At 33.2% G+C, this 25,981-nt stretch overlaps 1 protein-coding gene across 2 annotated transcripts in view; it reads left to right on the top strand.

Moving 5' to 3' along the window:
• Jmjd1c (jumonji domain containing 1C) overlaps positions 1–25,981 on the top strand; it is a 238,628-nt gene that overhangs the window by 14,236 nt on the left and 198,411 nt on the right. The gene's annotated exons all lie outside the window — the stretch shown is intronic.

The raw sequence follows: 25,981 nt of genomic DNA, 5'->3' as shown, positions 1-25,981 counted from the left end.
TATACTTATTCTAACTGGTAGAAGTATTAGCATCCCTGTGGTTGATACAGAGATAATTTGGCAAAACAAAGCTACAAGAAACTTAATTTTCAAAATAGGCTCTGGACTAGAAGGATTATGAAACATGTCAGTGAAATAATTCCATGACAAGTGATTTTTATTTTATTTTTTTAAAGAGAGAGAGAGAGAGAGAATTTTAACATTTATTTTTTCTTAGTTCTCGGCGGACTTCGTTTGTATGTGGTGTTGAGGATCGAACCCCGGGCCGCACGCATGCTAGGCGAGCGCGCTACCGCTTGAGCCACATCCCCAGCCCCACAAGTGATTTTTATATAATTTATACATTGTTTTTTATATATGGTAGAGAATTAAACAGTATATTCCTAAATTATTTACCTCAATAAAATGATTTGGGGTAACTTTTATTAAGAATTACTAAGATTGATAAAATGGAAATGGTATTTAAAAAGTCCCTATGAATTGAGGTAGGCAAATATAAATATTTCCCAAAACTTATGATATATGAACTAATGATTGCCGCAGTCTGGCTAGGGGCTCCTTTGGCTGTGGCGCTCAACAAATGATAATAAGTATTTTGTTCTGAAATTTGTTTTGTGGAGATAGAAAAATTCAGGGATGTGCTGTGGACTAGAAATTCTTACTTAGCTTGTACTTCTGAGGGTTCAGCAATATGATGCTGGCATTCGCTTGTCTTGGAGGTCTTATGCTGTCATAATATGGCTGATGGCATAACAATGGAAGCAAATTCTTACCCTAAAGAGGTGACATTGTGGGAGAGTTAGCTGAGAAAGCCAAATTTGCTTTATAACAGCTCCATTGTGGGGTAGTCAATTCAGTCTTATAAAACCTCTCCAAGACTTTTTATTTTTCCTTCCTGATCTGTGAAAGGGAATAACCCTGTTTTCTGATCTGTAAAACAGGGAATAATCCTAAGGCTTTAATCCCTTCCAGGAGTGGTGCCCCTGTAACCCCCTCCTAAGTCCCACCTCCTGAAGGTTCTACCACTTCTCAATACCATTATAATGGGAACTAAGCTTCCAGTACATGCATTTTAGTGGGACAGATCTTATCCAGATTGGAGCAGAAGTATCACTGGATGACAGTAGTTTGCAAGGGATCTTTGGGGTTCTTATTAAACTTGTACTCTGAAGGCATGAGTTTCATGGTTTTCAAAGTGTCACTCCACTTGCTTTGTTGATATACAGCCTAAGCATCCCTAATCTCAAACCAAAATGCTGTAAGATCTTACCATCACTGACAAGATGCTCAAAACCTGAAGTATTTTGAAGCATTTTCAATTTTTGGATTAGGGATTCTTAACTAGTAAAGTCTGTCCGAGTACTCCAAAATCTGAAGAAACTTGAAAATTGAATTACTTTTTTGTTTCCAAGCATTTTGGATAAGAAATCTCAACCTGTAGACTTTGAAGTGTGAGGTGAGGTCAAAAACGTAGAAGAGCAATTATGAAATAATTGTAATAATCCAAGTTTAATCAGAATGATGTTTCGATAGCATTCAGTGTGGATTTTCTGGGCATGGTTTACATGGACTTGAGTTGGGCATCTGTATTCATGATATAATATTTTTTTCATATATTGTTCAACTATTAGAAATTCAACTGCTTAACATGTTATATGTTCCCTGTGTTTTTCATCAGAATAAATATATATGAAACATGTTTTGTGTTCTCTTGTGTTACATTTTAATTGGGTAAGCATTCTTTTGCCCCCTCTCTAGGTTTATTGTTTTCTGTTACATCCATTTTCCTATTCCTCTTTTGTTATCAAGTGATCAAAAATGATTCTTTGTAACATGCAATTAAAACCTCATATAAAGATGGATTGATTTTTATTATCATTGATCAGTATTAACATTTTTTCAGTTTATACTTTTTTGGGTTAAATGTTCAGCAGCTTCATTGATGTATAATTGACATATAATAAGCTGCATGTAAACACATGAAACCATCACCATACTAAAACAGTGAATATATCTGCATGCCGTGAAATGGGTTTTTGTTTTTGTTTCCCTTGACATCCTTTGGCAACCACTGATGTGCTTTCTGACACTAACAATTAGTTTGAATTTCCCCAAATTTTATATAGATATATATATATAATTACATGCTCTTTTTTCTATTCCACATCCTCACCAATATTTGGCATAGCCGGCCATTTTGATTTTAATATCCTCCTAAGTAGTTAGAAGTATCTCACTGGAATTTAAATTTCCACTTCCCCTCAAGGATTGATGATATTGAGCACATCTTTTCATGTGTTTACTTACCATTCATTTATTTTCTTTTGGTGTCCCTTCTTATTTTTACCCATTTTTATTAGTTTGTAAGAATGTGTTTTTTACAGGTATTTTCTCTCAGTCAGTAGTTTGTCTTTTCATGTTATTCAGACAACAGAATTTATTCATCTTAATTAAATCTTATGTATTGATTTTTTTAAAAAGTCCTGTGCTTTCTTTAATGACGTGATGCTATTCACAGTTTTCTTTTGTGAGCTGATGATGTTTGAGTCTTTCATGGAATTTTCCCATTTCAATTAAATTGTCAAATTTTTGCAAATGTTGCTTATAATATTCCATTATTTTTCTTAATAAGTATACTCAATAGTCATACTACTTTTCACATTCCTGGTACTGATAATTTCTGTATTCTTTTTTCTTGGTTAGACTGACTAGAGATATTTACTTCATTAGGCAGTATCTAAATTAATTCTTGTCTAAATTCATTCCCTTTATCATTTTTGGAATTCATTTAATTTATATTTTATGTCTTGCCTAAGTAGAGTTTTAGTTTGAGGTCAGTTTTAATTATCTTTGTCATTAATAAGAAGATTACCATTGTGATTTCATTAATGATATAATTGAACTAATAGTTATCCTTCTGTTGCAGTCAAGCCATCATTACTATTTTTCAAATTCTATATACTTAAAGAAATTAAACACTTGCTTGTGATCCATATATGTAGAAAAGAAATTATTTATTTTGTTTATATATCTTTTGATAGATTAATAGAGCTCAGATCAGTTAATGAAAACACATCATCTTTTCTTTAGAGAAATTCCTGTGTAAGAAAAAATTCAATTTGTCTCATGATTGTCATAAACATTAATTTAATAGATGTTCAAGACCTTTGAAAGGCATTTTCTTAGACATTCAGTATCTGGATTTCTATTTTTGGTTATAATGTAAAGCTGTAAAATATTAGCAAAGTTGTATGCTTATAGCTAGTTCAAGCCTCATATCTTTTATTGTGTTATTAAAACTTGCATCTGATTTTTTAAAGTTTTAGTGTACCTTTCTGTATCATTTTTTTTTCTTCTTAATGCCACTTATTATCTACCCGTTGGGAATGTATTGAGAGTGTTTAGGGCTTTTCCACTTGCAGATTGAGTTTGGCTGCATTTCACCGAAATTCTAAATAACAGTGGTTTATACAAAATAGTTTTCCTTCCTATAGCAGTTCTAGAAGTAGACTTCTCAGAATTGATATGGTCAATTAAGGTTACTACTCTTGAAAACAGGGCAGTTCTCTTGGTCTTTCCATCATAATCAGTTACAATATAAATGATGCTGTTATGTGAACTTTGTTAAAGGTGCTTTGTTAAGTGTATGTGGAGGTGATTGATGTTTGTAAATCAGTAGATAACATTGGATAACCTTTATTGTTCTCTCTCCTTCCTTTCACATGCCAATATATTTACTTGCTTATAAAATCTGTAATTCCTAAATTTGTTTTCTTCTTGTCACCATCTGCATTAGTTTTGTTGTCATCTAACTAATGAGGTTTTAAGCAGTTATTATGTTTTCAAAATTAACTTTAAACAGAGACATGAGATGGGAGGGAAAGGGAGAGAAAAGGGAAATTGCATGGAAATGAAGGGAGACCCTCATTGCTATACAAAATTACATATAAGAGGTTGTGAGGGGAATGGGAAAATAAACAAGGAGAGAAATGAATTACAGTAGATGGGGTAGAGAGAGAAGATGTGAGGGAAGGGGAGGGGGGATAGTAGGGAATAGGAAAGGTAGCAGAACACAGTAATTCTTTTAAAGATAGCTTTTTTCAGTTATATCTCATACCATAAAATTCAGTCTTTTGATGTGTATGTTTTAGTTATGTGTAGTATGTCACAGAGTGTGACTATCAAATTGAGATGCTTTCATTGCCCTGGAAAAGAAACTTCATACCCACTAGCAGTAGTTCCTATTCTTCCTCCCTTTCTCTGCCATTTCTAGCCTCTGGCAGCCTCTTAATCTACTTTGATTTTATGGCTATGTGTATTTTGGATGTTTCATATAAGTGAAATAATATGTGTTATTTTGCATATGGCTTTCTTTCACTTAGCATAAATGTTCTCATACATCTGTGTTATATCATATTATTAAATTCCATATCAGATAATGATATGCAAAGCCTTCCATTCTGTGGCTTATCTTTTTATTCTCCTGAAAATGTCTAAGCAAAAAGTTTTTAGTTTTAATGAAGCACAATTCTTCTGTTTTTATTTTTTTATCACATCTAATTATCCATTGACTAACCCAAGCCCACAGATATTGTATTTTATGTTTTATTCCAATGTTTTAACAGTTTTAGGTCTTTCACGTAGATCTCTGATATATTTTGAGTGAGTTATTGTATGTGAAGGAGCCAGTTTTGTGTTTTTCTAAATAGAAATCCAGTTGTCTTAGCAATATTTGTTGAAGAGACTATTCTTTCCCCGTGAAGTTGCCTTGCTATCAAATCAGTTAAAAAAAAAAAAAATCTTTGGAAGTAGTTGTATGTAAATAAACTTCATGCTTGTTCTTCATATTGAATCTGGTATTTAGTTTTTTTTGTTTTAGTTCTTAGGTAAGAGCTTATTTTCCTTTGTTTATTTTCAGTGACTAGGTTAATAAGTACTAACTATGAATATGTTTATTGAATTATATGGGTGGTCTTTTTTGGGAGGGTGAGGGTAAACAGGGATTTAGCTCAGGGGCACTCAGCCACTGATCCACATCCCCAGCCCTTTTTTGTATTTTATTAAGAGACAGGGCACTGAGTTGCTTAGTGCCTCTCTGTTGCTGAGGCTGGCTTTGAACTCTCAATCCTCCTGCCTCATCCTCCCCAGCTGCTGGGATTACAGGCATGCATCACTGTGCCCTGCTGGATGGTCTTTTTGAGAAGAAAATGAGAATGGGTAAATTTAAATACCATTGGGCTATTTATTCACCTGGAGATAATAGAATTATAGATATTCTTAATTGGAGATGATGCGTGTTCCATCATCTTGTGTCCCTGAGGAAGAAACTTATTAACAAGCAGTAGACATAAAGCCTGATGAACTAAATTTTAATTTTAAGCCACAGATATTTTATGACTCATGTTACAGCTATGTAACCTAACTATCCTTTCTGATAAATATTTTCTCTTCCTGTTAGTCTCAGATTTAAATAATACAACTATTTTAGAAGTTCTTAGGAAAAATCAAGAATAAGAGAAAGTTAAAAACCATGGTAGTTAACAATTAGTATTTTTGAGTTTTAATTTCCTGTTCCTCTTGTTTCCTTTTCACTTTTCTTCATTGTCCTTAATTTCCTTTTTTTTTTTTTTTTCCAGAGTAACATACTGGAGAAATGATCATGATCAATTGTAACTTCAACTAAAGAATGGTTTCATTTCATGTTTCTCTTTACTCATTGAAAAGTTTCTAGTCTATGCCAAAACGCTTCTCTGTACAGTAAAGTTTATTTCCTCCTTCTTACAAAGGAATTCTAAGGATCAGAATTTTAATAACATTCAATTGATTTCTTTTATGTTTTGAGCATTGTTCTTAGATTTCATGAAGTAGGAAATGCTGTGTAACAAATGAGACTGTTGTAACTTGTGTAAAATTTTGCAACTTGTGTAAAATAATTTATTAAATTTATTTGATTTTTATCAATATTAGTACAAATTAGAATAAAATGTGTGTTATTGTATTAGAATTATGTCATTATTGATATCAAAATTATAGAGAATATTATATGAAGGAAAAATATATACATACAAAAATTGCCAAAGGGAATCCCTCCCCCCAAATAGTTGGTGTATTTTCTCTCCTTTTTTAAAAATGTTTTTATGTTCTTAAGGTGACTTTTTTTTATCATCTTCCTCATATCCCCAGTATGGATTTCTTCTTAAAACCTATAATGTTTGGTAAATTAATTGATCATCTAAATTTTAAAGATTCATACATAACAAATGCTATTTCTGGGGTGGCTGCCATTAGTTAAATATATAAAGTACATCATAAGCCATGATACTTTTTAACCATGATGTTGTAAAGTTATTTTAAAATCTGTACTTTTGAAGGAAATAATATAAGTGAAAGAACCACTAAGCCATCAAATTAATATTTTTATACTTGATGATCTATATTTTAACTGTGCCAAATCAGGAATTGGGACAAGGTAACTATATGGCTGGTTTCTCATCTTTTTTAAGTTTTATTTTATTTTATTACTGGGGATCAAACCCTATGTACAAACTCTTCCACTATGCTACACCCCCAGCTCAAATCTTTTACTTTTAGGAAAAATATCTTTCTAAATTGGATTCTTACAGTAAGGCTTTTCTAAAATCAGTAAATTAGTGGGGAAAGAAAAGAAGTAACTTTAATTTAAAATTTAATGACAGTTTTTCCCTGTGATTTGAGATTATTTAAATATATATATGTTTTAATTGTAGATGGACATAATATCTTTATTTTATTTATTTTTATGTGGTGCTGAGGATTAAACCTAGTGCCTCACACATGCTAGGCAACACTGTACCATTGAGCTACATACAACCCCAGCCCCATGTTTTGAGATTTTTATAAGTATAGTAATCTGTTTCTAAAATATCATGTTTTCGTAATGATTTTACGTCTAGTGTTTAACAGTGTCTTTTATGTTTAAGAAAGTCTTTTCTTCTTAATTTATTTTTTATTCCAGTTTGTTATATGATAGTAGAATGCATTACAATTCATAATACACATATAGAGCATCATTTTTTGTATCTCTGGTTATACAAAGTATATTTACAACACATATAGAGCATCATTTTTTGTATCTCTGGTTATACAAAGTGTATTTACAACATTTGTGTCTTCATACATGTACTTTAGGGTAATGATGTTCATTTCATTCCAGCATCTTTTCTACCTCCCCATTCCCCTCCTTATCCCCTCCCACCCTTTTGCCCTATCTAGAGTTCGTCTATTCCTCCCACACTCGCCCTCCCTACCCCACAAAGAATCAGCCTCCTTATATCAGAGAAGACATTCAACATTTGGGTTTTTGGGATTGGCTAACTTAACTTAGCATTATATTCTCCAACTCCATCCATTTACCTGCAAATGCCATGATTTCATTCTCTTTTATTGCTGAGTAATATTCCATTGTGTATATGTATAACAGCTTCTTTATCCTTTTGTCTACTGAAAGGGCATCAGGAATTGGGACAAAGGTAACAAATGGCTGGTTTCTAATCTTTTTTAAGTTTTATTTTAGGTTGGTGTGGGGACTCACTGTTTTGGCCAAACTAGTCTCAAAGCTCTTGGGCTCTAGTGATCCTCCCAATTCTGTCTTAGACTCCCTCCCAAGTAGTTGGTGCTACAAGTGCACCACCAGGCTTAAGGAATTCTTAAATGCATTGTGTGTCATATATCCTTTTATGTCTTATTGAAAACTAAAGAAATACAGAAAAACAATGTAGAAAAATACTGCCTATCAGAGCTTTTAAACTTGTGTGTGATTTTGTTTGTTTTTGGTTCTGAAAATTGAACCCAGAGCCTCTCAAATGCTACGCATGTGCTCTGAGTTATATGCCCAGATGTGTGTGTGTGTCCTCACTTATGTGTAAGCATATATTCAGTCGGACTATGTTCTTGGTGTTTGAAAGTTTTCAAATTCAAGAATATTTATAAAAGGATGAATTTCAGTGAAGGGCATGCATTTATTTTTACAGTGTGCACTATTATAAAACATTTAACCTCTCTTCAACTTTGACACATTTGTTGTCTGATGTGCAATTTGTATACTGTGTTAGAGAATTTTATCACTCGTTATTTCTTATCGATTGTATAGAGGGTTTTCATCCATAAGATCTAAACTACCACTGAACTTTATATTCTGTTTTAAGATTCATCTAAAAATTTTGGAATTCTGGCCTCCTCTTTATTTAAAATTTTTTATATAATTTCAAAACACTAATAATAATTTCATGTCAGTTAACAGGAAATATTTGTAATTGTTCATTCTAACTATATACCTATATTTTACTACAGGTTTCTATCTTCTATTTATGTACTTGCCTGATCAAATTCCTAAATCACTATTGTAAATAGAATGTCAGTAAGTATTTAGTGCCTCTGTCATATAGTTCTGGGTGTTTAGATTTATGCAGAGTAGGAACCTTGGAAAAATACTTTGAAATTGGTGTGTTTATGCTCTGGTTTGAAAGGTGTTGCTTAAAAGTTCATGTGTTAGAAACAATAGCCAAATCATATGTTATTGGTATTGGTAAGTATGGGGCCTTTCAGAGGTAATTAGGTTTAGATGAAGTCATGAAAATAGGGCTCTGAAATGATTAGTGGCTACTAGTGTGCTTGCTCTATCATAGCTGCCATGCTGTCCCTTTTACTATGTTATGAAGCAGCAAGAAGATAAATGAGCAGAAGCTGATGCCATGGTCTTAGACTTCCCAATGTCCAGAATTGTTAACCAAATAAACTAAGATTCTATGGAAATTCCCGAGCCTTAGGGATGGCAACAGAAAATGGACTGAGATAGTAAAGTACCATAGCTATAGACTTGGAAATAGCGGCAAAAGGATTTCTAACATACTGATTGCATACAGATCTGAAAAATATTTGTTATTCTGTTGCAGATTTGAATGTGATCTTATAATACCCCTCCAATCCATCATTACTTTTATTTTTTAGCAAAGAAAATCAAGTATTAAGTGTTTGCTTTTAGTGATCAGAGCAGTTTGTGCATTTTTTTTTAAGAAATCCTAGTCTTAAGACAGTAAAATGAAACAGACATTATTATTGTATGTATGTATGTGACTGTATGACCAATGTGATTCTACAATATGTATATTCAGAAAAATGAGGAATTATATCCCATCTATGTATGATATATCAAAGTATATAAGTGCATTCTACTGTCATATATAACTAATTAAAACAAATAAAAAAATTAAAAAAAAAAGAAATCCTAGTCTTTAAGTCTGGTATCATGATTTGCAGGTCTGAAGCGATTAATCTAGATTATTCAAGTTAATGCATTTAATATTACTTAGAGATAGTACTTGAGCAAATTGCTTTAAAATAACACTGATCTTTTATATGTTTTATATGAAAACATGCTTTCTTCATTTCAACTTTATCACATTATGATGTATCTGATAATGGTATAATGTCCAAATGTGTAAGAAGTAAAACTCAACAACAGAAGAACAACCCAACTTAATATGTTCTTTCTCAGAAGAACATAAAAACAGATGGCCAATAAACACATGAAAAGCTTCTTAGTATTGTAAGAAATGAAAATCAAAACCACCATGAACTTCCACTTATTAAAATAGCTAAAATTAAAAATAAAAAAGACTAACTAACCAAGAAACAAACAAACCTAAAATCCCTGGAAAATATCAGCATTGGCAAGGATATGGAGAAATTGGAACCTTTATACATTGTTCGTGGGTATGTAAAATGTTGTGGAAAGCCGTTTTCAGCTATTCCTCAAAAAATTAAATGTGGAATTTACTAAATGACTCAAATTTCACTCCTAGATATATATCAAAAAGAATTGAAAACAGATTCAAACAGATACTAATATGCCAGATGTTTATTGTAGCATTTTTATAATAGTCAAAAGGCAGAAAATAACTCAATTGTCTAACAGACAAATGGATAAAATGAGATTTCACATACACAGACACACATCCACACACTTTGAGATGTTACTCAGCTATAAAAAGAAATGAAAGTTCTGAGTCAGGCAGTGGTGAAACCCTTAAAAATAGTACACTAAGCAAAATAAGCCAGAATCAAACGAAAAATATTGTATGATTTCAATTATGTGAAGTATCTAGAATAGGCAAATTCATAGAATCACAAAAGATTAGACTGAAGGGAGAGGATAATTAGGAGTTACTGCTTAAAGGACTTAAGTTTTTTTCTATTTGGAGTGATGAAAAATTTTGGAAACAAATAGTAGTAGTGGTTACTTAACAGTGAGAAAGTAACTAGTGCCACTAAATTATGCATTTAAAAATGATAAACCACTTTTTGTCTCTCTTTCTCACCTTCTCTCTCTCTCTCTTACACCACAATTAAAAAAAGAAGAAGAAAGAAAGAAAGAAATCCACCTGGATACCTGTTCGTATTATAAATTGCCCTCACTTTCATATGGAACATGGAATGGCAAAATCTCAAAAAAGTGACTATGAGGTAGCCCTTCCTCAAGTTCCACTACTTTTTTTGTCTTGGGAATCAAATTCAAAAAGCATATTTATTGTTCAGTTGTTTTCTATGCAAAAAGCAGCATATAGTTTTTTTTTATTTATGTTTTAGTTGTAGTTGGACACAATACCTTTATTTTATTTATTCATTTTATGTGGTGCTGAGGATCGAACCCGGGGCCTTGCACATGTGAGGCAAGTGCTCTATCACTGAGCCACAATCCCAGCCCACAGCATATAGTTTGAGAGTCAGGTACAACACTATTTAATGTTCATTGACTAGGTGAAAAGGAGAGACTGATGCTTTGAAGAGATAGAAATAGTGTTCATGTCCTGAAGAAAAGTGCTGATTAAAAGGTGTACCAGGTAGAGGGAATTTTGTAATGTGTGAAAAAGGTAGATTTATCAGTTGATACAGGAACTTGGGCAAATGGCAGTATTTTTTTTTTCTTTTATATTACTTTATTGTAGTTAAGATGTTTTTGTAATAAAACATCTTTTTGATCTCAAAAATTGTTAGTTGCATTTTATATTTACACTTAACCACTTTTTAACTTTTTTTATTTTAAAACTTAACTATTTATCTGCTAGGATTGCCTGAAATAAACTATTGTAGTCTGGTATAATTAACAAATAAAAAATTCCCACAGTTTTTGCAGGCCAAAAGTTCAGGATCAAGACAGCTTCAAGGTTGGTTTCTGGTGTAGAGATTCTTCCTGGTTTACAAACAACTGCCTTCTCCTTTTGTCCTAGCATATCCATTCTACTCTGTCAGTGTGTTGGGAGTTGGGGGAGTTTGGCTCTCTTACTGTCTTCTGATTGTACCCGTTTTAGTCAGTTTTCAGATTAGGGTCCAACTCTTTTGACTTCTTTGGTTCTTAATTACCTCCTTAAGAATCCTTAAGAGAAATATAGCATTGTTATGGTTTGAACCTTAAGTGACCCCAAAGGCACATGGGCTGAATACTAGTTTCCAGCCTGTGGTGCTGTTGGAAGGTGGTGGAACCTTTGGTGGTGAGGGGCAATGGAAGGAACATAGGTCATTGGGAGTGCGCCCTTGAAGTAAATATTGGAACTCTGGCCTCTTTCTTTGCTTTCCAGTCACCATGAGCTAAGCAGTTCCTGTTCCATCATGCATTCCTCACCATGATAATGATTTGCCTTTGTCACAGGCTCAAAGTGACAAAGCCAAGTGACCATAGACTGAAATCACAGAAACTGAATCAAAATAAATCTTTTCTCCTTATAAATTGTTCAAGGATTTTGTCACAGATATAGGAAGCTGACTGACAGGGGACTGAGGGGAATTTGAATTTTGGGAATGGAAAGGAATGTAATTGAGTCCATAGCAGTTACCAACAAAGTAAAAATGTATAGATCAATTATTATAAAACAAACACCTTTATAACCATTGTTCAGATCAAGGCATAGAACATTACCAAGCACCCCAGAAAATTTCCCAGTTCTACTTTCTCAATCATCATAACTTTTCTTCTACTTAGAAATAATTGCTGACCAAATTTTTACGTCAATAATTGTTTTGCTTTGCTGTAGTTTTGCCATTTAAATTTGCACATGTACTGAGCAGTATCTGTAAGATCAACTTTATTTCTTTCCTTTTTCATTCTGGTTATTGGTTATTTGTGTCTTCCTGGGTTTTGTTTTGGTTTTGTTTCCTGTCAAGATTTTTAATCTGTTTTACTCATCTTTTCAAAAAAAGAAAGTTTTGGTTTTGTCAGTCTTCCTTATTGGATGTTTGTTTTGTACTTTATTTCTGTAGTTCTTTTTCTAATTTCTTGAGGGTGGAGTGTTTGTTCATTGTTTTCCCGTCTTTTCTAAATATGTGCATTAAAGACTTTTACATTTCCCATATTTCTTTAGCTATATTCTGCAAATTTTTGATATGTAGTACTTTTGTTAACAGTTGATTTTATGGGGATATTTATAAGTAATTTTTGTCATTTACTGATTCTTTTGAGTTTTCTTCATGTTAATGTCTTATGTGCTTAGTTCTCTTTGATTTTGTGCTGTGACCTGTATTTGAAAACTTAATCATGTTCTTTTTCCAGAGAGGATTTGTGTTTTCTGCAAGTGCTTGCTGACAAGAGAAGTTTGATTACCTCTGATTGCCTTATCCCCATTATGATTTGAGATTTTTTCTGAGCCACATTATTTAAAGCTGGACTGCAAACCATATAAAAACTGATTAACTTCTGGGTCATTCTTGCTCTTAGGGTACAGCCTTTTGGAAATCTAACCCAATTAAAAGAGTTTATCATGGTCTTTATCTTTGGTGCACTCTAGATTTGGACTCCAGAATAGATTTCTGGAGAAGTGACAGTTGCTTGTCTTTCAATCTCACAGCAAAAAGTAACTGATAGTGCTTTGCTTATTTATCTTTCTGTGTTTCTTAACTTTTATTTCTTGGCTCAATAATTGCTATATGTCTTAGTAGCTTTTGGCTTAAAAATACCACCACCTAAAATATGTTTTATGGAGATTTTTTCATTGTCATGGGGGTAGTGGTGGTCTGAAATATACAGGAAGCAAAAAACTCCTTCATGATATTCTTGCAATCATTTGTTTACATATGTCTTTTCAACAGGGTGGTCTTTTATTGTTTGTAATTCAGTTAATGGTAGTGTCAGCTAATGGTAGTGTCTGACATATAATAAGCATATAGAAATTGGTGGTTTGGGCATGGATTAAAAAAAAAAAAAACAACAAAAAACCTGTAGACCTATTTTTCCCTTGAGCCATCAAGGAAAAATGAGACGAAAAGGATACTTGTTTTATTTCTTGTAATATTTTAAGTAATAAAATTCAGTGTTATTATTATTGGTAATGGAAAATTGTGGAGTAATCTTGTAATAACAACTTAGTATCTCTTAAGTGTTACGTACATGAGATTAATTTAAAATTATATATAGGATAGATTGTTATTTCATCAGGGTGCTTGGTATAAGTATCTTATGCTATGGCAACTTTCAGATTGTGGTCCACAGCATTACCAGGGAAGTTATTAGAAATGCAAATTCTTTGGTCCTATCTCAGATCTTTTGAGTCAGAAACTATGAAGGTGATTTAATATTCTGTGTTTTAAAAATCCTCAGTGGGATTTTGATGCATGTAGAAATATTTGAGCTACTATGATAGAATAAAAACAATATGATTTTGATGTAGGATCCTTAAAAGCTAAACATTAGCTAAACATTATTTATCTTTCTGTGATAATATTCTTGGAAAATATGTAACGTAGTGCCAGACTTCTTTTTTTCTTTTTTTTAGAACTAAATTGTAAGTCTTAAAAACTGTAGTAAAGGATAATGGAACAGAGTTATGGCCTTGAGTAGTTCATTGAAAAATAAAAACGTAAGTCTTGTGTTACCCAGGAAAATGATGTGATTACTTACTTATTCTGGTTAAATGTTATTACTAGCTTACATTTGTCTTACAGTATTGCCAAAGGAGTGGATTGTTTAGGATCCAACTTATAACTAAGTTCTTTGGGTTTTCATTGTTTGAAAGGAAATAATTTACACATACCAATATGATAGAAGTTCTTTATGTAATTGCAGAAATGGTTTTATTGTCCATCTGTTTCTCCTAGTTAATAATTGATTTTTTGTTTGTTTGTTTGTTTTTTGGTACTGGGAATTGAACTTGGGGGCGCTCAACCACTGAGCCATGTCTCCAGCTCCTTTTTTGTATTTTATTTAGAGACAGTATGTTGCTGAGGTGCTAAGTTTCTCCCTAAGTTGTTGGGGCTGGCTTTGAACTCTGGATCCTCTTGCTTCAGCCTCCTGAGCCACTGGGATTACAAGTGTGCACCACTGTGCCTGCAAATGTTGATGTTTTTAAATGAGGTACAAGATTCTTAATGTTATACGAAAGTGTTAACATTAACCTTTTAAAAAAATTTTTTTAGTTGTCAATGGACTTTATTGATATGCGATACTGAGAATTGAACCCAGTGCCTCACACATGCTAGGCAAACACTCTGCCATGGAGCCACAACCCCAACCCCAACCTTTAAAAAAAAAAAAAATATATATATATATATATATATATATATATATATATATATATATAAAATCTGTAAATGGACACAAAACCTTTAGTTTTATATATATTTTTAAATGTGGTGCTGAGGATTGAGCCCAGTGCCTTCCACATACGATGTGAGCACTCTACCACTGAACTACAACCTCATCCCCCTTAACCTTTTTTTTTTTTTTTAAGCTTCAAATAGTGCTTGACCATTCAAATTTGTTTCCCTAATTCCTTGAGGGCCATAGGACAAAGAATTTTAGTTCTTTCTTTTATTAAAAAATTGAGTGCTGGCAGTTGAACCCAGAGCCTCTTATAAGCTAAGTACCCACTCTACCACTGAATTCTCTACCTTCATCCCCTTAGCAAATTGTTTTAATCCAGGATTTAAAATCATCTGTTCATAATTGTCAATCTTATATAAAAGGGCATATTTTAAATCTTTAGCATTATTTTTTCTCTATTTATGATTATATTAAAAAATTGGCATCATTTTGTTTATTTAACTGCATAGCATTCTCGAAGGCAAAAGTGATTAACTGTTAAATTTATATTAAATATTTTTTATCTTTAAAAAAAAAAAAAGCAGAGCCAAGTGTGGTGGCACATACCTGTAACTTAGTTGCTCTAAGCAGGAGGTTGAGGCAGGAGGATGGCATGTTCCAAGTAAGCCTTAGCAATTTAGTGAGACCCTGTCTCAAATTTAAAAAGGGCTGGGAATATAGCTTAATGGTAAAATGCCCCTGGGTTTGTTTAATCCCTGATACTCCCTCCCCGCAAAAAACCTGTAATTTAGTATACCTCACCCGTATATACAAACACTAAAGCACACCTCTTGTAATATTGTTTAATTCTTTGATAACCTGTTGTATTCAACACTTGTTTAAATAACTAGTAAAGAGTAAAGTTCCCTGAATCATACATAGGCTATGGAATGTTTTTAGTATGATAGGGGTAAAAAGAGAAATTTGAATAGTAGGTGACGTTAGGCACTGAGATCACAAAAAAACTGAATGTTCCTGTGACAAGTTTAGTTTAACAGTATATCTTCTTGTAAACTCAGTGTGAATGTGAATTAGTTGCAGTATGAATCTCTCACTGAATTAAGTGACCTACTAATATTTTCAGACTTGTAAAAAAATTCGTACTTGGAATTATTTTTTTGTTAAAATTATCCTTAAATTTTCATTTGGATATACAGCACTTTTTGTAGTGTGAAATTTAAAATTATTTAGTTTTTTTTTAGATGGAAAGTGGAATTTCATAAACATACTTGATGAACATAGTTAACAAAATTTTAGGTGAAAAGGCAAATAAATATTTTAAAGCATTTTTAAATGTGAATTCTGTGATAAGAAAGGGGTAGACTTCTATAATTTATCACAAAGATAAGTTATGTTTCATTACTTATGTAAAGTAGAGTTCTTTGTTTAGTTTCTTATAGTGCTTGGGCAAATTGTGTAGTTCCATTGATTGGTTCCATGCAATGGAAATCTGACCTTTAGCAGATGTTTGATAAATTGCCAGCACAGCATGATCACTCAACTAGACAGTTTCCTCTTTGTTATTTGACAGGCCCTTCATGGTTTAGTAAAATGACAAAGAAATGCTCAAACTTTTATTTATAATATCAAAAGATTTGTAAATTAATAACTCATTGAAAAATATCGATAAAATTATGTTTTTTGTCCAAATCATGTATTGAATTCAAGTAATTTAAAAAATACAGTATTAAAAAATCTGAAGAAAATTTTAAATGTTGAATGAATACTATTTTGAGAGTAAAATATTATTTATTGAAATTGTTATTTAGGCTTGATGTGTTTCCCCTACCACCCATTATATTTGCCTTGTACAATTTAAACATTATTTCAGGTTAATCTTATTTTAATGTTCTTAATAAATATCTTCTTTAGTTGTAAGTATGTATTTAAAAATATAGATTTCTTAATAGTGATTGTATGCACCCCAGGGCAATTAACCTATATGGAACTTGAATTCATGTTAAAGCCTATAATCTGAAATACAGTATTTTTTAGACATGTAATGGGTTCAGCCTCAGACTTGTGGGAATTCAGCAGCAACACTGTAGGCTCTGTTTTAGTCAACTTCATAGATTGAGTGTACAGGAAAGGGGGAAAGGAGTGCCTTAATGTTTGCGATGTAAATGATGAATCAGCAGTACCAGCAGTTGTCAGACTGGATGTTTTTCTGATTTTCCATAGGGCATTGCAGTTCTTTTTCATTGTGTTCTATATGGAATGAAAGATTTTAAGAAAATTTTAAATATTATAATCTTACATGGTTTTGTAGCCATTTTGTAAGTCTTAATGCTTATATAAATTAATTTCTAAGGTTTATGATTTATAAAATGTTGCTGTGCATATCACCTTTAAAAAAATAAAAAAGATTTTTTTGTGTGTACTGGAAATTGAAAAGAGTGTGTGTTGGAGGGTGCTTTACCACTCATCTATATCCCCAGCCCTTTTATTGTTTTGAGAGTCTTGCTAAATTCCCACGCTGACCTGAACTTCGGATACATCAAATTAGCCTTCCAAGTTGTAGGGATTACAGGCATGTGCACCTGGGCCAAGCTAAAAAAGGTGTTTATAAACATCATTTTCAGTATCAGGAGTTTAAGAATATGCTAAACTAAAATTTAAAGATCAAACACCCTTTGATACAGGTTTGCTAAATTCACATGGATCAAACTAATTTATAAAAGGTTTAAGTTGACAATTACTTTGCTAGTAATGTTATCACAACATAATGACACTTTTAAATTAGTACTTTCTCTTAAAAGTCACATACAAGATTTTATGACATGGGAAGGAACATGTAATTTAGAGGACTGCTGGCTTTTAAAGATAATGGATAGATATTACTCCCAACATTGAAAAGAAACAAAGAAATAGATATGGCACTAAAAATTATAATTCTGAACTGTATGTATCTGATCTGTACTTGTGATGGTATGTACTAATAGTAAAGTCATTTTATATAAAGAAAAATTACATTCTTAAGTGAGGTTTTCTAAGTAACCATGTTTTTACGCATAGTCTTGCTGCTGCATGTTTACAATATCTTAAGAGGGTATTAAATTTAGAGTAGGCAGCAGCACATAATGCAAAAATGCATTTAATTAAATTCATTCTTCAGGTCTTGTCAGGCCAACTTGTTGTTTGCTAACTCATTCAACAAAACTTTTTTTCCTTCTAGTTTTGGAATAATTTAATTATATATATTTTGATAGGCTTTCTTGTGTTTAGGTTCTTCTTGTTTTTTATTATTATTATTATTTTAGTTGCAGTTGGACTCAACACCTTTATTTTATTTATTTTTATGTGGTGCTGAGGATGGAATCCAGGATGCTAGGCGAGCGCTCTACTGCTGAGCCATAAACCCAGCCCCTCTTCTTGTATTTTTAAATACTAGAATCACACTCATATTTTGGGCAGAGTACTTGCATTATTTAAGTCATGAGAAAATTATGTAGAAACAAAATCTAGTCTTATGATCTTATTTGGCTTGCAATCTCTAAATTGAATTTTTTTAGTAACACTAAGAATTAAATGCACTTTTTGTAGTTAAAGAGAAACTGTTCACAAAGTTAAGCAAAATTTTCTTATTTTTTAATAATTTTTAAAGAATATATAGTATTCATAGTATATATACACCCTCTCCTTGAGTGGTACAGGGAATTGAACTATGAGCCCAGTTCCCCCACACCCTTTTAAATGTTTAAGTGTTGATGTTACTAGAGATGAGATCTTTTGGCAGAGAAATTATTAGAAATGAGGCCAAACTGAATTATTGGGAGCATACACAAGGCAAGAGTATATCTGGGACTCCTATTGAAGGGAAACAATACTGTTCAAAAGGAGATAATAAGCTGCTACTGGAACAAAAGAAGTGTGCTAGCTTTTTATATTAACTTGCTGGAGTGGCCTAGGGCCTATATTTGTATTGGACATGAGTGTGTGTGTGTTCCCTGCCCCCAAGAAATTTCTTCTTTGTCAAAAATAGGTAGGCATCAGTAATTATTTCAGTGTACTCTCATGGTCCATCCTGGTCCTTGCAATAGGATTGTTAAAAATGCAATAAGATTGTTAAAACATGTGAGAAGAAAAAGGAAAAAGGAAGGAAAAATATGCATACTGATTTTAAGGGATGACAGTTAAGAATGTTAAAGCCTTTGCTAGTAATGTTATCACATCATAATGACACTTTCAAATTAGTACTCTCTTAAAAGCTTCAGGTTTTTTCTCCATCCTTTCCACATATAGTTCTTTTAACGGATGAGCGATCAGGAGCTAAGACTTCAGGTTTTTTTCTGTCCCCATCGTAGTCCTTAACTGTCTCCATAGTAAAAATCATTCAGTCTCTCAATAGGAATTTATTTAGCAATTATTTCTTAGTTTTTATTCTGATGTGTGCTCTGTTTTGCCCTTTTTCTTATTTATTTTAATTAAATCATGTCATACATAATTAACTCTGATTTTTTAAAAATACAGCTTTATCTACTCATGTAGTTACCACTGTTTTAGTCAGCTATTTCACCGCTGGGACCAAAATATCAAACAAGAATACTTAGCAAAAAAGTTTATTTATTGCTCATGGTTTCAGAGGTCTCAGTCTATAGATGGCTGACTTCATTGCTTGGGGCCTGAGGTGAGGTAGAACATCATGGCAGAAGGTTGTGGCAGAGGAAAGAAGCTCAGGACATCATGCCAGGAGAGACTGTTCCCCTTACCATGGACAAAATATAAACCTTAAAGGCACACCCTGAGTGACCCACCTGTACCAGCCACACTCTACCTACCTTATAGTTACTACAAAGGTAATCCCTCTCAGGGGATCAATGCACTGATTAGGGTCTCAAAACTCAATCATTTTACCTTTAAACTTTCTTGCATTGTCTCACATGAGCTTTTGGGGACACCTCAGATCTAAACTGTAACAGCCACTCAGATCAAATACAAAATGTTTTTCATCTCACCATACTTAAATCTGGTACCTTTTCCTAATCTATGTTGCCTCTTTGTTCTAGTAATCTAAATTCTGTCACTGAATATGAGATTTGCCTTTGCCTGTTGTTGAATTTTATATAAATGGAATCAATTTTTTAAACTTAGTATACTTGTGAGTTTTATACTATATTAGTTTCCTAAGCCTGCCATAACAAACCCACCACAAACTTGGTGATTTGAAACAGTAGAAAGTTACTTTCTCAAAAGTTGTGGAGGCCAGAATTCTAAAAGTGATGGCATCACCTCCTTCTGAAGTCTCTAGGGAAAAATTCTTCCTTGCTCTTTGTGAAAGTGTGACTGAGTCCCCAACTTGTGTTCTTCCAAATTGTGAGAGAATACTTTTTTCTTTCTTAAGCCATCAAGTTTTTTGGTGATTTGTTATAGCAATCCTAAAAAATATATTTATCCATGGTATTCTATTTTCTAGTAGTTCATTATTTTTATTGCTATGTAATATTCCATTGTATGACTAGATCACTGTTCAGCTCCTCTTCAAATGGTTGTCATTTGGAATTTGTGCCCAGTGTTTGGCTTTTGAATAAAGGTATATTTACTTTTAAAGTTTAGCCATTCTGATGGTTTGTTAGTTATTTGACTATAATTTTAATTTGTATATCCTTTTTGAATAATATGATAATGTTTTCCATAAATCTTAGATATATGTTCTCCTTCTGGAAGTATCCAATCATGTCTTTTGCCAATTTAAAAAGTTTTTTGTCTTTTTCTCTTTGATTTATAGGAGGTCCTTATATGGATATATAAGTCCTTGACAACAGGCCTGAGATGAGTGAAGCAAATGAGGCATCTAGGATGCAAATTTAAGGAGACAACCACTCTTAACTTCCTTTCTTGGTGATTGCATTTCACCAAAGCATCACTCTGACTCCCTCTAATTCAAGATTATCCAAATATTAAATTATCCGAAAGGCTGTCATATATGAAATAATAACCCCTCTGTTATTCTGACATCTTAGGTCTCGGTGTCTCTCTCTCTCTCTCCCTCCCTCTCCCTCTCCCTCCCTCTCCCCCTCCCTCCCTCTCCCCCTCCCTCCCTCCCTCCCTCTCCCTCTCTCTCCCTCTCTCTCCCTCTCCCTCCTCCCTCCTCCCTCCTCCCTCCTCCCTCCTTCTCCCCCCCCCCCACACACATCCTGAAACTCATCCCCAATTGATATATACTTTTTTTTTTTCTTATTTTGGTCGTTGCCATCCAAAAAATATGCTCTGTGAGAACTGTGTGTGGCCTTGTTTTTGTCCACTCCTATTTACCCAGTCCCTAGAGCAGTGTGTGGCACATAATAGGGCTTTAATAAACATTTAACTATTATTTTTTTTTTAAAGAGAGAGAGAATTTTAATATTTATTTTTTAGTTTTCAGCGGACACAACATCTTTGTTTGTATGTGGTGCTGAGGATCAAACCCGGGCCGCAAACATGCCAGGCGAGCGCGCTACTGCTTGAGCTACATCCCCAGCCCCAACATTTAACTATTATTAAAAATAGGGAAGCTTGGGTAGAAAGATTTCATTTTTTAAGAATGTGGGAGGGGCTGGGTTTGTGTCTCATAGGTAGAGTGCTTGCCTCATATGTGTGAGGCACTGGGTTCGATCCTCAGCACAGCACATAAATAAAATGAAGGTCTGTCAACAACTAAAAAATTTTTTTTAAAAAAGAGGGGGGTGGAATAATTATTAAAAAAAAAAAAGTTCGGGTATGATGGTGCACACCTGTAATCCCAGGGACTCAGGAGGCTGAGAAGGATCTTGAGTTCAAAGCCAGCTTCAGCCACTTAATAAGGCCCTAAGTAACTTTATAAGACTCTGCATCAAAATAAAAAATATAAAGGACTGGGGACGTGTCTCAGTGGTTAAGCAACCCTGGGTTCAATCAAAAGAAAAAAAGTAGGGGTATCATTTTAAGCATGCTAGTTGTATGAAGGGACTTGTACACACAGATAAGCTATTGAATGAGGTCAGGAAATAGCAAACATTTTCTGTACAGGAATAAAAAATAAACATTACATTCTTTGCAGGCCTTACACTTAAACCTTGTCACAACCGCTTAACTAGGATGCTGAAGTAAGGAAGCTTTTATGGATAATAAATGAATGAAGCAGTGTTTCAGTAAAAAACAAAACAAGTGATTGGCTTGTGGGCCATAACTTGCTGATCTCTGGACTTGGTGATGAAGAGCTTGTAAGACTTACAAGTTGATTGATATATAGGTATTCTAGGAAAATTAATCTAGTAAAAGCTGGAAGAAGTTCTGCTGTTGTAGCTCATACTTTCCCTTATTCTGTTTGTTCTAGTTATTGAAAAAAATTTTCTGTCTCATTTTCTAAACCTTCTATTGTGGTTTTCAGTGGTAGAGTGCTTGCCTGGCAGATATGAAGCACTGGGTTCTGTCCTCATCACCATATAAAAATAAATAAATAAAGATATTGTGTCTGTCCATCTACAACTAAAAAAAATAGCTGGAGGCCAAAGAAAAAATTAGGCTATATGAAGCTTATTCTGAGGCACTACTATACTGAATGCTTTATGTAAATTGTTTAATCTTCTGTTATCTCCTTCCCCCCCCACTGCCCTTTTGGAACTGGGGATTGAACCCAAGGGTGCTTTAAGCACCAAGCCACATCCCCAGCCCTTTTTATTTTTTGAGACAGGTTCTTGTAAAGTTTCTGAGGGACTCCCAAGAATTGCTGAAACTAGTCTTGAACTTCTTATCCTGCCTCAGTCTCTGAGTCACAGATTACAGGCACGCACCACCACTCCAGTTTTAGGATTATTATTAATTTTTTATGTCTTGTTAATCTAATAGTATTCTTATTCTACCCTCAAACTCGACTGAGGCATGAGATAGTGGATATAGAATTCTGGAGTAAAGATTGGAAATTATTTTTCTTCAGAAATTTCCAGGTATTGATATGCGTCTTTCAGATTCTGATCTTAGTTTTGAAAAGTCAGATGATGTTCTCCTTTTTGCTGTTTTATATGAAAGAAGTTGGTGGGATCTTTTCTTGTCTGCTTTGGAAAGGTCACAATAATGCCCTTAGATGTACAATGTCTTTCATTCATTGTTTTTAGCTATTGGGAGTTGCTTTTTTTAGTTTGGCAATTTATGAGTTTGACTTCTGGAAATTTTTCTAAATTATTTCTAAATTTCACTACTTTCTGAATTATTCATTCATTCATTCATTGCTCTTTTCTGAAATGTTTGTGACCAGATAGTAAATCATACTTTCTCTTATTCTTTTTGTTCTAGTTATTGAGAAAAATTTTCCATCTCATTTTCTAAACCTTCTATTGTGGTTTTCATTTTTCTATCAACATTTAGTTTCCTAAAACCCTTTTTTGTTCTCCAAATGGTCATACACACACACACACACACACACACACACACACACACACACAGAATTTAGTTGTAGATAGTCACAATACCTTTATTTTATTTGTTTGTTTTTTGGTGGTGCCGGGGATTGAAACCAGTGCATTTGAGACAGGCACTCTACCAACTGAGCTGTATCCCCAGCCCAATACCTTTATTTTATTTGTTTTTATTTCTCTCTAGTGCTGGGGATTGACCCCAGTGCCTCACGCATGCTAGGCAAGTGCTCTATCACCGAGCCACAACCCTGACCCCAAATGGTCATTTTTAAAAAGATATTTTGGTTTTTAGTTGTAATTGGACACAATACCTTTGTTTTATTTATTTTAATGTGGTGCTGAGGATCGAACCCAGTGCCTCACTAAGTGAGGCGCTCTACCACTGAGCCACAATCCCAGCCCCAAATGGTCATTTTTGATGATGACTTTTCTGGTTTTGTTACTTCTTAGAGAATATTAATATTAGTTTTCTTCATTTGTTTCCCTTCTCCTTTGTTTTCTTCCAGTCACATTTTTTCTCTATGTGTGTTTTAATTTCTCTCTTTTTATTTTTAATGTTTTCTTCACATGAAATATCTGATAATTCTCATTATTAATATTTAATAGGTAACAGTAAAAAAGCAATTTGGGAACTCGGAGCATGTGATGATGAATGTAAATTTAATCTTATCTATTTGAAATCAAGTGATTTCCTTAGAAAATCTGATGTCTTTGTATTTAGCTCTTTTAGCTTAAACTGGTCAGATTTCCCAGAGAAATTGACCTTTTTCTTGCTTGACTTTCCAAGTTTCTACCATTGAAGAAAGAAGACTGGGAGTGGAGGGGAGGGTCTTGTCATAGACTTATTTCATTAGAAAACTTTCACCTAGTCTTCCTGTTTCAGTAATAATCTCTGCCCTTGACCTGATTTAATAGGCTTCTGAATTCAGAGAACTGCTGTTAACCTTCTCTAAGAAATAAATTTCTACCAAAGTGAGAGAGGAAGTGTTGTTAGGCTAAAAGTAAGAAAGAGATTATTGAGTCTGGCCGCTGCTAAGGCAGACTACTGTTAGTTTTTCTGTTGGCCTAATTTACCCACAATTAACTTTTGAGCCTTTGGGGGCTTTTCTGTTATAAATTGAAGAGTTTGTCAACGTTCCTCATCCACAGTTTAGATTTATTTCATTAAGCCAGCGACCACTATTATTTCTGTTATTTTAATATTGGCCTATTCTGTTCCTTTTCTAATTTGTCACATCTTGGAATCCTCATCATCTAACATGTTAATATTATTCTTAACTTTGAGTCCTATGTTTATTTCATAGTCTGATTTTTGTATCATCTGAGTATTTTGAGTAAAGCATAAGAGATCAGTGGCATATATTTGAAGTTATTCTGTTTTATTTTAGTTTTTAGTTAATGTTGTGAGTTATGGTTGTTTATCCACCTGTGATTATCTAATTGTGCTCTTTTTAATGGGAGCTTACATTTTATCATTTTACTCCTCATATATTCAGAATCTTACCCTACAAATTTTGCTTTTAAAAAAGTCTAGTGTATTATTCACACTAGCCTATAACACTAAGAAGAAATGTATTGATAGTGAAAATTTAGCAGTGATTGTAGTAAAATAAAATTTACTCTTGGATAACCTTTTTCTCAATGCTTTCAAGCCTTCTTGCAAATAATCATTTTGGACTTTTGGTAGGTTAGTATTAATGGATCAGTGGGAGCCTTTAAGACTTCTTTTATGTATATTTTCTAGAAAATATTCTTTTCAGTTGGGCATGGTGGCACATGATACAGTTTTAATTACTTGGCTGAGGTAGGAGGATCATCAGTTTGAAGCCAGCCTGGGAAAAATAAAATAGGACTGGGGATATAGCTCAGTGGTAGAGTGCTTGCCTAATTGGTGCAAGGCCTTGGGTTCCATCCCTAGTACTAGAAAAGAAAAAGAAAACATCATTTTTGTTTCCAAAAACAGTTCATTTTAGAGATTGTTTTTATTTTCTGTGCTGTTTTAAACATATTGAAAGTGCATGCCTAATTCAGGCCTTTGATTATTTAGACTTTGTAGACAAAATCTAATTTAGAAATTGGCTAGGTATTCCCTTGCTGTCTTCTTTTCTCATTTCAACTTCATTTACTTTTTAACTATGTTTCTTTACCTTTTCCAGTTTTCTACTCAATTCTCCTTGGTGGAGAAGATGGATGCAAAGCAGGAGGTGTGAGTAGTTCTTTATTCTCTCTGCATCTGTTAATATTACATCATCTTTCCCATGTAATATTCCTGTTTCTTCTTAGTTCATCCTCTTACATTTATGCAGCCAGTGGACCTATATGATTTTCCTTTTTTGGTTTATGAAATTTAGTTTATTCTGGCAATGTTCTTAGAAGATTTATAGTAATTTGTGAACATTCTTATGTTTTCCTCTTTCCATATGTTCTTTTTAAAATCTGACATCAGAAAACTGTTATCCACATTGTTTCATTCACTCATCCCTTTCATTTATTTAGTCCACCAATATTTAATAAGTTTCTAATATATCACACTGGAAAATCAATTTTGATAATATCTCACTTTTATTATTAGGGTTCATACTTTATAGGAAATATCACCTCCCATTTCTGTTAGAATTAATCACATCTATATAATTTAAAACTGTAACTTTTGCTTTGTTATTTCCTATCCATATTATAAAGAAGTGTTTTCTTTTGGAGGTATGTGTGGTATAAAAGTAGACTCAGGCTTGAGTTCTGGATCTACCATATGTTGAGTATGTAATATTGTGTTAATCACATCATCTTTCTGGGTCATAGAGCGCTCTCTGTAAAAAAAAATACTTAAGAACTTACTGGATTGAACTGAGAAAGTTGATGATAAAAATGAAATGAGAGAACGTAAATACATATACTGTATGAACTTAAATTTAAAATGGTATACAGTGGTAATATTTCTGTAAGGATTGTTATCCTTATGTATGGATTGTTATTTATTTTGTAGCCTTTTTGAAATACGGTAATTCTT

The sequence above is a fragment of the Urocitellus parryii genome, chromosome 5, assembly GCF_045843805.1.
Source record: "Urocitellus parryii isolate mUroPar1 chromosome 5, mUroPar1.hap1, whole genome shotgun sequence".
Classification (NCBI taxonomy): Eukaryota; Metazoa; Chordata; class Mammalia; order Rodentia; family Sciuridae; genus Urocitellus; species Urocitellus parryii.
Note: the sequence above shows the minus strand (reverse complement) of the source record. Positions and strands in the feature narration are given on the sequence as shown.